The 13323-nt window shown below is 35.0% G+C and overlaps 1 non-coding gene across 1 annotated transcript; it reads left to right on the plus strand.

Moving 5' to 3' along the window:
• Positions 1–2825: 2825 nt before the first annotated feature.
• Positions 2826–2932, plus strand: LOC145167968 (small nucleolar RNA R71). The gene has a single exon (XR_013741567.1). It is a non-coding gene; the product is annotated as a small nucleolar RNA R71 (small nucleolar RNA).
• Positions 2933–13323: the final 10391 nt, after the last annotated feature.

A 13323-nucleotide genomic window follows, 5' to 3' on the forward strand; every position in this document is an offset into this window, starting at 1 on the left:
CGCCAAGACAGAAAGTAAGGACCCTGGGATTGTAGTAATCGCTACCACCTCGGAAGGAGACGGTTGAGAAAAATTCCCAACAAAACTCTTGGTATACTGGTTCCTGGATTCTGAAAAGTCGGTTCCACCCATCACATTTAACCGTCACCTCATTATGAATGAATGTCTTGACCAAGTACGGGGTCAATTCCTCCTCCAATCCTGCCTGGCCAATCCAATGCCAATCAATCTCATTTGGCACATAGATCTATTTCTTCATTAATATATCCAATTTCTTCTTGGCTCGGACTAGTGATGATTTGGCTGTGATTTGAGGAAAACTTAACCACAGGATATCCCCATGTCCGCTTCCATGAGAGCCTTGGCCCCTCATTGACATATCTCTCTGCAAAACTAAACCCAAAAAATACAAACAGAACACAGAAAGATTAAAACTGTAAAAATCATGTGTCACTGCAACATGGACTCGTCGAGTCCACGAACCGACTAGGCGAGTAGCATTTACAGTTCATCGTGATTCTCAGTTCTGAGTTGGATCACATCATTCATCAAAAATCCAAATTTTTTTCCAGGGGTTTGTTCAGGGATGTCTATCAAGTATTAATTCATAAGGAATTTTAACTATAACAACCGAATTCATCCAAAATCGAAACCCTAGAAATTTAAGTCAAGTTCAAAATCGGGATTTCCACAAATTAGGGTCTTTATTCTTTCAAAGATTGGAACTTTAACAAGATTAGAAGTGAAAGATGTTACCTTTTGATGGGAATTTTTAAAAGAATGCAAGAAATTGAAGATGGATGCTTGAGAGGCGATTTGCTCGTCGAGTGCTATGGTGGTTGTGAATGAAAGAGTGTTTCACTTTTAGGGTTAAAAACCCTAATTTACAGATTGTAAAAAAATAATTTTTTTTTCTGGTTAAAAATGTGGACTTGCCGAATAGGGATACCTACTCGCCGAATAGATGCGCGATTCTGCAAAATAGTTGGGATTTTTCAAATGGACTCGCCGAGTAAGAGTTCGGACTCGTCGAGTGTTCGAATCTGTGTAAAAATTTTGAAAAATTTTGTGACCTTTAAATTTTATGCCACCATACCCCACACTCAAGCTTTGTTTGTCGTCAAGCAATCATTTTAAACAAAGAAGAAGATTGAGATTGACAAATCCTAAGAAAAACCAATAAAAATCGAAAAATAAAAAGAAAAGTAAAAAGAAAGCAAACTATAAGATCGGTTTGCCTCCCGTAAGCGCTTCTTTTTTGAGGAGTCGTTAGCTAGACTCCTTCCCGCTCTACGTTTCAGCGTTATCCTCCATCGGGAATTCCTGCTTAATCCTTTGCGCTTTATATTTTTTTTTGTAAGCATGGATTTTTCTCTTATACGCCTTTTTTTTACTCTTACATTTGACTATGAAGTCAGCAGGGAACACCAACTTATCCACCTTTATTAGAAGGTCTTCACAAACTCCTTTCGGATGGATCACCGTTTTATCAGCTAAATGAATGGTCATGTGGATAGGTTTAGGTTCTGGAAGGTTCAACTTTTTGAAGAAAGAGTAGGGAATAATATTGATAATAGCCCCTGAATCAGCTAATGCTTGAGTAGTAACCAAATTCCCAAATTGGCAGGGCATAGTGATTCTTCCCGGATCACCCATCTTTTCTGGTAGTTCATCCAACACTATTTCTGATACTTCTTCCATGTTCTTTCTATTTTTGAGGAGCTCTTTAAGCAAGGATGCATATTTTGGCGTGTGAAGGAGTGTTTCAACAAATGGATTGTTCACTTGAAGTGTCCTTAGATGATCCATGATATTCCTACACTCTAGAATCTGCTTATTCTGAATGGCTCGGCCTGGGAATGGTAATCATGGCTGATATGGCTTTAAATAAGAAGTATTTTTGCTGGCAGGCTGCAGACTCGTCGAGTCCATGTTATGTACTCGTCGAGTCGATGTCACAGTTTGCAATTCCGTACTTGTTTCTTCATTTTCAAGCTCCACTTTTTCTTCCACTTCCTGGATTGGCTTCAAAGGAGAAAAATTATTTTCATAGCTTGTTGTTATCACATTCACATGTGCTATTCTCGGGTTCTTTTCTGGATTACTTGGAAGTTCACCCGTTGCTCTTTGGTTGACTTGTTGTGCAAGTTGGCTTAATTGTTTCTCAATATTTAGAATGGAGGCTTGTTGGTTTCTCATTAACGCTTGTTTCTCTTTCATCATGAGTTGTTGTTCTCTTATTTCAGCATCGGTTTCGTTGTGTCTTTTGTCGGACACAGCTGCAAGTCTTGTGAGCATATCTTCAAAGTCTAGCTTCTTCTCTTCCGCTGGTTCCTCTTTTTGGAAGAAACCTATTGTCTTCATTTTATATTTCTCCTCCTTAGCCTTTTTGTACTCATCATAAGGTAACCATTCTTTCCTTGGTTTTTGCCAATTTCATCGTATCTATCGCCACTTGAGTAACATACTTGCGCTTTCCAGTTCCCATTTCATCAAGATCGCAATCCTTTGTAAGGTGAGGCCGACTACAATTTTCACACCCCACTCTAATGGCATGGATGGATTGGTCCATCTTAGTCATCCTTCGCTCCATATTCTCCAATTTGGCCATCACAACTGCTATGCTATCATTCACAGAGTTCACCACCCGTCGAGTCGAGTCATGTCTTGGATTATGATATTCTCTAGAGTGCTTAGAGAATTCTTCAATGAGTTTTTTAACTTCAGCCGTATTTTTCTTCGTTAATGGGCCTTGAGAGTCAAGCAGTTGTCTAGTGGTGACATTTACTCCATCATAGAAGGTTGACACTTCTTGTTGCACATTAAGGTCATTTTGTGGGCAATTCCTTAGTAGACCTTTATAGCGCTCCCATGCTTCGAATAAAGACTCTCCTGCTTGTTACTCAAAATTGGCAATGGCCTTCTTGAGTTTAGCAATTTTAGATGGTGGGAAAAATTGTTCCAGAAACTCCTGACGCATCTTAGCCCATGTAGTAATCTCTCCCGGTGGTAGTGCTTTTAGCCAATCCTTTGCAGCCCCTTTAAAAGTAACAGGGAGCATCCTCAAAAACACTGTCTCTCTAGGTACATTTGGAATGTTGAAGTAGTCGGCGATGTCATTAACTTCATCAAGATGCTTGTATGCATCTTCATAATCCTTTCCGGTGAAAGGAATCTCCTTCAATGCAGTAAGGATGTGCCCCTTAAGTTCAAATGTGACAGTGGCGGGTATGGCGGGTTGCACAAGCCCCGGAACGGTATTGTCTCGAATCCTCTTTTTGTATGACTCCATCGAGAGGTCGGCAATGTTGGCCATGGTGTTGTCGGGTTCTTCTTCGTGATCACTTTCTTCAAAATCGGTAATACTTTCCTCCTTATCGGTCTCGTACTCGGTGTCTTCTTTCGTGTTGCTGGATTCCCCCACTTTCTTTCACTTCTTCTTTCCAAAAACCGATTTAAGACTCTTAAAAGGCGACTTCTTCGGAGTATGATCGTCAGTCTTGTCCTTGTTCTTGCGAAACGATGATTCCAGGTTTTCAAGTGGTGGAATCAAATAGGAATTTGATCCACGGGTCATAAACAATATGCAAAAAGACAGAAAAACACGTAAAAAGAACAAAACAAACTGAAAAACGAAACTGGAAATTTTTCTTGGACTCGTCGATTCGGTGCGAATGGACTCGGCGAGTTCAAGGGTAAAACAGAAAAAAGTTAAAACGAAATTTCTAAAAGAAAAGAAACTAAAACTTAAATCTAATTAAAACTTTTCCTAAAGCAGTAACTTTGTGCAAAAAAATCTTACACAAATGATCGATAACACTAGCAATTAAAATTAATTTTAGAACCGTTCCCCGACAACAGTGCCAAAAACTAGATGTGTGTTGAATGCACTAGTTTTAATCCTACTTTTTAATATAAATTAGACACACAAAAAGCAGTGAACCTGTCGATTGATGGTATAGTTTAGCAAGCAGGGTATCGAACACAGGGAACGGCAATTAAGCTAATTACTAATATTATCTAAAAATAAGCAATAAAATAAATGGTTTTCTCTAGCTTTGCAAGACTAGAAACTTAAGTACTTAACTAATACTCAACTAAGCAACTAACAGCTAAGCAAATGAAAATCAATTAAATTCAATAATGGGAAAGACTTCTGTTTAGGTTTTCAATCGTTTATTCCTATGGTTGATTTTATGACAAGTACAATGGATTAATTAGCATTGGCTACCGATTAGTGTGATTAGGTTCACGTTCGCTATTACTAATCCTTAGAAAACAAATCAATTTAAGCAGTGATCAGGTGATTAAACTAATAGATTTTCTAGTTTATTGATTCGGGTTAAGTAAGACTTGTAGTAGCTAATCAAATTGCTAATTCAATTAACATATTGTTTATGGTTCGTCACACAAGCTCACACATTAATTTTCCTATTTTCTAGTTAACCCTAGTTTCACGTTCGCTATTCCTAGGCATATAACAATGTTTTCACACAAATCATATGAGATTAGCAATTAAGAGATGTTCATGCAACTTAATATGCTTGTTAATTAACCGAAAATAGTTGTAATTAACACATAAGGTTCATTAACAAGCTTAACAAAATAAAATCACCAAATTAAATTAATCCAATCATAAAATCAAACCATATTCATAAAGTCATCTATCCTAAACAGAAGTTATGAGTTTTTAGCTCATAATTAAAGCAGAAAATTGTTGGATAAGGTGTCTAAGTCCATAACTATTTCTGGTATGTACTTGACCCGGTTTGGCATGGTCCATTTGGGTTGCATGGCATCATGCATTTGGATAGACTAAAATGAGAGAAATAACACTTATGGTTTATTAATATATTATAAGTTCTAATATATTAATAATATTATTTCATTAGTATTGATCAAGAATTAATTTGGAATTAATTAAGTGATCAAAAGGAGACTAATTAAATATATGGGTTGATTGTACAAATCATCCATACTTGTATAGTGGGCTAATTCTCCATGGATTATCAAGTTGGGCTAAAACCCATAGGATGCTCCATGGATGCTCCATGGTGTTTTTGAACCCATGGATCCAAGAAATGAAAAGTCATGACAATTAGGGCTTACATGGTGTAACCCTAATTGTAACACACTATATAAGCATCACTTTGCTCACCAAAATCGGCCACTAAGTAAGAGTTGTGAGGGCTAGCCGATTTCTAAGTGTTCTTCATTTCTCTCTAAGTTATTCCAAGTGCATTTGGTGTTGTGTGAGACATTTGAGGCATCACACTTGAGGTGCTAGGCTCACAAGGTTCTCAAGGAATCAAAACTACTGCAAGGTATGTTTTCTTACTTACTTTTATGTTTAAAAGTTCCCCATGTATGCTAGATAGGTTATGAACCTTGGAAAAACAATTTTGCATGTATCATAGTAAAACATAGATCCAAGGTTTCTAGGGTTGCATGTACACCATAGGAGTGTTAGAATGCTCAAAACCCTTCTGTGGTATCAGAGCCTAGGCTTGTTTATTTGATACTTGATGCAAACTTGTTGAAAAAACTCAGTTTTCTGCATTCTGCAACATGAACTCGCCGAGTCAATGGGGGAACTCGACGAGTACCTGCCCCTGAATGCATATTTTCGAGTTTTGCTGCTGGAAGTGGACTAGAAACATTACCCTAAACTGTTTTGGTGTTATAAAACTTGTTTTAGATGGTGTAATGGTTATGCTAATCCATTTTCAATGGCTATTATCAAAATTTCATGTTTTATATGGTTTGTTTATGATTCTTGAAATTGTTGATATGAACATTCATGAACTTATGAATTTAGAAGATCATAGGAATTATTTGTAACTTGCTTGTTAGTTTAATTCTTGATCTTGATGTGTTTTAATGGAATCCATAATTTGTCCTCAAGTTATGGATTACCAAAAGTCACTCTTTTAAAGTCCATTATTAAACACATAGGTTACATAAAATGAAAAGTCTCTCATTTTATTAATCCATTAACTCATAAGTTATGAAAGATGAAAAGTTTTGAAAGCTACAAAACTTGCCCTCAAGTTTTGGAACATCTAAAGTCACTTTAAAAACTTTAGTTCCAACCCCTAGAATTTTAAAAGTTAAAATTCAACCCTTATACTTTATAATATTATAAGTTAATAATATATATATATATATATATATATATATATATATATATATATATATATATATATATATATATATATATGTATAAGAACAAGTCGTTTTACCGTTAGTAGGCCTCATTCACGAAGCCGGTCAATAAGGGGGGTATAAGCTTGTTGCCTATAAAATGGCAGCTTAATGGGTGTCCACTCTCGCTCACCGCTTCCTTGACTGGTGGAGGGTCGTTAGCCGAACAGGTAGGACAAGGACTTTAAATCATCATTAAAAGTATGATGGAATATAAAGTAACTAAATATTTTATAAAATTCCCAATCTTAGTTACTTTAGGAAAATGTGAATAAGGTGCTATCCCATGATATTACACTTTGCACTTTGATTAAGTCGTTAGTGGAGCGTGTGTGGTTAACTGACACACTAACCTGGACTTAACAAGGTAGTTAAAGGGAAACTTAATGTTTATCATAGTATCGATGGAGCACGTGTGGTTAACCGGCACATCGATTGAGGGGTAAATATTAAGGGTACCAAGTAGTTTGCATGGTTACTTCACACCTTGTTTTGTGATCCTCGACATCCTAGTCACAAAACCTGAAGGGCACACTCGAGATTGAAACATGCCATTGAAAAGTTCAATGAATCTCAAAGAATCTAGGAGTTTCAAAACCAATTAAAACCTAATAATTTATTTCGTTTTTCATGGTGGAAATTGGTGAATCGTCATTCACCTACCTTCAAATATTTTATAGCTTGGATTACGACATCCCTCTTCTAAGTTATATAATATTGTGTTGGGTACTAGCCTTAATATTACATTTGGGTGTCTTATTAAGGACTATCTTTATATCTAATCTAAACTTGTCTTTTCTTCTTTTTCAGATGTCTTCCAACAATGTTGCTTTTGGCTTAAACCCTACCAGCTCCTTTTCTCTCATGAACCTTTGTGGGAGAGTCATCTTTGTGTTGGATTAATGTCTAAGTCCATAACTATATTTGGTATGTACTTAACCCGACCCGGCATGGTCCATTTGGGTTGCACTTCACGGCACAATTTATATGGATAGTCTTTTGAGAATAGTATATTTGTGATTTATATTAATATATTATAAGTTCTAATATATTAATATGGAATCATATTATTTAATTAGTATTGATCAAGAATTAATTTAGAATTAATTAAGTGATCAAAAAGAACTAATTAAATATGGACTCTTATATATATGGAATGGGCCAAGTTCATTTAGGTTGGGCTAAGCTTTCATGGATGGTCCATGGAGCTTTTAACCCATGGATCCAATGTAAATGAAAGGTCATGGATATTAGGGTTTACATGGATGTAACCCTAATCCTCCATAATATATAAAGGGGTCCTTGGCTCACAAAATTGGCACAAGTGTGTGAAAATAAGAGTGGGCCGATTTTAGTGTGCATACATATTATCTCAAGTTCTTCCAAGGTGTTTTGGTGATTTGTGATTCCATTTGAGGCTTCCACACTATTGGGGCTAAGCTCTTAAAGCTTGAAGACATCAAGCTACATCAAAAGGTATGTCATCTAACTAGAACTTTGTAGTATAGGTGCTTCATAATATGCTAGTTAGGATGAAACTTTGGAATAGTTAATATTTGCATGTATAATAGAGAAAACATAGATCCAAGGTTTATAGAGTTGCATGTACATAATAGGAGTGTTAGAATGTTCAAAACCCAACAGTGGTATCAGAGCCATGGGTTGTTTTCTGTTATATTGATGCAAATGTTTTATTTTCAAGTTGGAAAAAAAAAGGAAGAAAAAAAACATGACGTTTGTCAAATTTTAAGATAATTACTTGTTTTGTGAAAAACGAATTATTTGTAAAATTTGAATCATTTGTTATATGAGTTGAATTAGGTCAAATTTAATAAAAGATAAAATGATATGATTATTTTATTAGTTTTAAAAGTTTGATCTAAATGTTTTAAGGAGTTACATATTTTGTCATAAAATTTTGGAGCTCAAAAGTTTATTTAAAGTTGTGATCTTAAGGGTTTTTGAAACTTCCATAAGTTATGGATATGAAAGTTTCTTTTAAAAAAAAAAAAAATTTTGATTGAAAGTTTTTATGGAGTTACAAAATTTGGTGTTAATGTTTTAAAGAATTCCATAACTTGTTCTTAAGTTATGGAACATGGAAAGTTTCATCATAAAACACCATTAATTCCATAAGTTATGGAATCCAAAGGTTTTCAAGAATTACAAAACTTGCCCTCAAGTTTTGGAATTTGAGAAAAGTTTTTTATGGAAAAAAAGAATTGAATTCTAAAACTCTTGGGTTCATAACTTAAACAATTAATTAAATGGTTTTAATTTTGAGTTTAATAATTGGAATTATGATGTTTTGTTGAATAGTTCAAATTAACTCTTATGGACTTTATTAATAGTTAATTAAAGCGTTTAATTAAAAGAGTATTATTAAATCCATAAATATATGGTTTGAGTTTAATTAAATTAAAAGTCTAGTTTAATTAATAGATTAAACCATCAAGTATTTTAAATGTCTAAAATACACCCTTATACTATTATAATATTAAAAGTTTAATATATTATATGTATAAGAGCAAGTCGTCTTACCATTAGTAGGCCTCATTCACGAAGCCGGTCTATAAGGGGGGTATAAGGTTGTTGCCTATAAAATGGCAGTTTAATGGGTGTCCACTCTCACCCACCGCTTCCTTGACTGGTGGAGGGTCGTTAGCCGAATAGGTAGGACAAGGACTATAATTATCCCTTCATTAAAAGTATTAATGATAAATACTAAGTAACTAAACCTTTTATTAATTCCTAATCTTAGTTACTTAGGAAAATGTGAATAAGGTGCTAATCCATGAAATTACACTTTGCACTTTGTTTAAACCGTTAGTGGAGCGTGTGTGGTTAACCGGCACACTAACCTGGATTTAACAAAGTAGGCAAAGGGTAACTTAATATTTATCATAGTATCGGTGGAGCTCGTGTGGTTAACCGGCACATTTATTGAGGGGTAAATATTAAGGGTACCAAGTATATTTGCATGGTTACTTCACACCTTGTTTTGTGATCCTCGGCATCCCAGTCACAAAACCTGAAGGGCATACTCGAGATTGAAACATGCCATTGAAAAGTTCAATGAATCTCAAAAGATCTAGGAGTTTCAAATCCAAGTAAAAAACCTAATTAAATTATTTCGTTTTTCATGGTGGAAATTGGTAAATCGTCATTTACCTACCTTCAACTATTTTATAACTCGGATTACGGCATCCCTCTTCCAGTTATAAATAGGTTGTTGGATCCTAGCCTTAATATTTCATATTGGGTGTTATATTAAGGACTTTAGATCAACTATCTTGAATATCTCCCAAAATATGTCGAGTTCAGACATCTATGATCTTCCCAAATCTCTTGGAACTTTACTTCCTCCACCTCCTCCGATTATTCTCCCTAACCCACAAGTTCAAGGTCACTCAAGCCCTAATGGCAAGCAAGGTCTATGTGTGATCACATCTTAGAGATGAAGTCACATATTGACAAGCCGGGAGAGTTGGGTTTCAAAGTCTTGAGAAAGTTGGATGTTCAATCACTTTCTAAGTCATATAGTGAGTTCCTTTGGGACTACTATGATACAGACTATGACATGAACCTTAATGATCATATCTATTTGCTTGGTGCTGCTGAATCAGCAATGATTTGGAACGATAGTGAAGCAAATTTAATTAGAAGATCAATTTCCCAAAAACTTTATGGACAGTGACTATGGTGACACTGGAAATCCAGAAAAAGCATTCTCTTCCCAATGGAAAGGGATTGGTCATAGTCAACCCGGTTGACCAAATGGTAAAGAGAAAGGCTAAGTCTGAGATAGTCCCATTACCAAAGGGTCCATATGTTTATTTTGCCAAAGGAAGGGGCGTTGATTGCAAAGCTGCCAAATTTACCTAAGGATGTTAAAGTCAATAAGTTTGACTCTACATCAGGTAGAGCCCATTATCTAACTCTGTTAAGTTCTATTCTCAGATCCTCATTACATGATGTGACTGGGTCACATGTTGATGTTTTAAGAATCAAAGAATAGAGAGAAATCTTAAAGGAAGTATATGCTGATTCTGATCGCGAAGGTGGATTTCGATCGCATCAGAATTTTGAGCTGTTGCTTAAGAAGTTATGATATATTGCTAAGGAATAGATAACAACAATTTTCCATGTGGATTGTAAGGATAAGTTTTTCCGCAAAGTTTTAAAATAAAAGAAAATTGTTTAATTTTTTTTATTTGAAGTATCCTTACAATGGCATTTGTGGAAAATTGTTGCTTATATGATTCCACTAACAGCAATATTGGAAAATGGATTTGATTCTTTCATTTGTGGTAGTGTCTAAATTTACCAAATCAGGAAAGTTCCTCATCACCCAAGTTTCAATTGGACCGAAACTTGGAATCATGCAAGTTGAATAGTATGATGAATGAGAACTTTCAAGCATTGGAAAATCAAGACTAATTACTTGTTCACATGGATGTGTGAGTCAAGTGAAGGACTAAAGGGATCGAGTACACATTCTTGTGCACTGGTCATGTCCACCACAAAGCTCGTTAAGACTATTTGATTTACTAAAGTTTAGTAAATATGGTTATACTTACAAGTTTAAGTATAATTCTGAAACATTGGAAAAGTCTCAATGTATGGCAGAACGAATGGGAAGAATCAAATTAGGCAGAAAGATAAAAGTTTCTCAAATCTGAAAAGATGGGAGAGTACTTTAGTATCATGTTTGTGATCATCTTAATGATTTAGAAATCATATCACAATTAGTCCTCTAAAGGTCATCTTAGTGCATTCTTATGACTAAGAAGAGGAGTCATGAATTGTTGAAATGGTTAGATCAGGAAGATGAGTCATACTTCGTTCCAAAACAATTCTTAGAGTCATACTCCAAGATTGTAACTTGAGTGACATATCTTAAAGAAAGGTTTAAAACACTTGTCAAATGTAAGAGTAAAAGTGTCCTACTCTTGTACATTTGAAATTGGTAAGTTGTGATGTTTTGGATAAAACAAAGACCAACTAAGGCCAATTGTGTGAAGTGTTTGTCTTGATAAAGAATCCGCACTATCTCTTGAATATTTGGCAAGATAGTCTTATATGTCAAGAGGATAGTGGGAGTCTTAAAGATCCTAAAAAGAATTTCAAGAACTAATCAAGAATAAAACCTGAGGTTCTTCACTAGCACACGACTTGAGGTTTATAACCTATCGTGTTGACATATTCTGTGCCCATTCCAGTTAAAGTTGGCTTTGCATAGGAGTTCTGAAAGTTCTCAATTGGTTGCATAACAACTTGGAAGCAATGGCAGGCCCTGTACTGCCAGGTGGCAAGAAGTTAAGATTGCATAAGTTCAGTCCATATGAGTTTGGATTTGTCATTATCCTTGTCTTGTGACTATGGTTTTGACGATTCACATGGATAAGAACACATACACCATCAAATCTAAGGGTCATAAGGTTTCTCTCCGATTCATGAAAATGATGGTGAGGAAACACTTCCACCAAGTAGATTTGAAGCAGATGGCAAAAGGTCTAAACAATTGAGACTATGATTACGACATCCTTTTTCATAGTTCTGAAATTGTTTAGACACACATGCATGCTATCTAAGGAAAGGTGTATGATTTTGATAAAGTTTTATCAAATCATCTCGTATCAGAAATCTGAACTTTGGTAAGAAAGTCAATAAAGTATTGATTTCTAGAAGTCCAGCTGATTTCTGAGTACATGTCAAAGCTAGTGGGAGCATAAGTGTTATGCTAATAATCATCATGTTAGTGGGAGCATGATAATTATTGTTAGTGTTGCAAGTTAGCAATGTTAATTATAGAAAACAAAAGTTTCAATTCGTGAGGCTGCAGGGATTGAAAAAGTTGTTTTGCTATAATTAAGGGAGAGGATATACTTCATTTTAGTTCTAAAGGCTTAGATTGAGACCTTAATCATCTTTAGTCAAGAATATATATATGAATTTCATGTTGGATTGGTTCAACTTAAGGAAATTCTATATATTGCGTTCTCAAAATTTGATTATGATTACGGCATCCCTCTTCATAGTCAAAATTTTGAAAACATGGCAAATAAAAATATTGTAGCAAAAGACTGGTCTAGAATCATGTCTTTATGTGAGACATCATGAATCGTGTACCATTTGCTTTGGGTACAAGATCGATTGCATGTGCTATAATATTTGTCATTTCGAAATTTTTCCAAATGCCCAGGGACAGTTGGAAGTATAGTGCTAATTTTGGAAGGACCATATTGACATATTCTGAAAAGAGGCATCTCTTATTCAGAAGTGATAGTCAAAATGAGAATATGGAGTTGTCTCCATAGGTGAAAGTTATCTGTGTAAGATTAGAAAACTTAATGCAAGAAGCATGTCCAAAGCAATGTACTTTGAATATGAGACTTAGTTTCCATGGAGTTGATCTCCATTGGAATACCTGATAATGACTGTTGACAAGTCTTTGTGACTTTGTACATATTCATTACAGGAGGGTCAGTGCATATAAGTTTAAAATCTAAACAGATTTCGATAAATGATAGGAATTTGAAATTCTCACATTTTTCGAAAAAGATTTGGGAGTGTGAAATTAGAATCATTGAAATTATGTTCAATTGGTTTATTTCACAAAGTAAGGATCATAGACAAACATAGAGTGCATACTTGGTGTATGGCAAAGCTATTGTTTAAGAAAAACATAGTGTACATGCTTGGAGCATGGGACAACTAGTGTTTTTAATTCAAGTATAAAGTTGATAAAACCGAAACAATGAATAATGAGTAATCAGTATGGTGATAAATAAAAGTGTTTATTTATATTCATAGGGTTTGATACCATATTTGATTCATTTATTCTTGTGTTTCACTTTGCATGTTTTGACTTCCAGAATAACTAAGTCGCTCTTCCTGAATGATTAAGTTATTCAAACCATCCACAGTCGGTCATATGTTGGAAGTAATATGAATCAAGACTGTCATGGGTTGGTTTGTAGAGGTCCAAGTTGGTGGACAAAGTGGTGCTACAACACTCATGAGTGCTCATAAGTTCTGAGTATTGGATTCAACCCACGCTCATTTGAATCACTTCATGGATTTTATCACGAGTGATCATGAGACGATAATATCTTA

This window comes from Lactuca virosa, chromosome 3 (genome assembly GCF_052849685.1).
Source record: "Lactuca virosa cultivar CGN04683 chromosome 3, Lactuca_virosa_CGN04683_v6, whole genome shotgun sequence".
NCBI classification, from domain to species: Eukaryota; Viridiplantae; Streptophyta; class Magnoliopsida; order Asterales; family Asteraceae; genus Lactuca; species Lactuca virosa.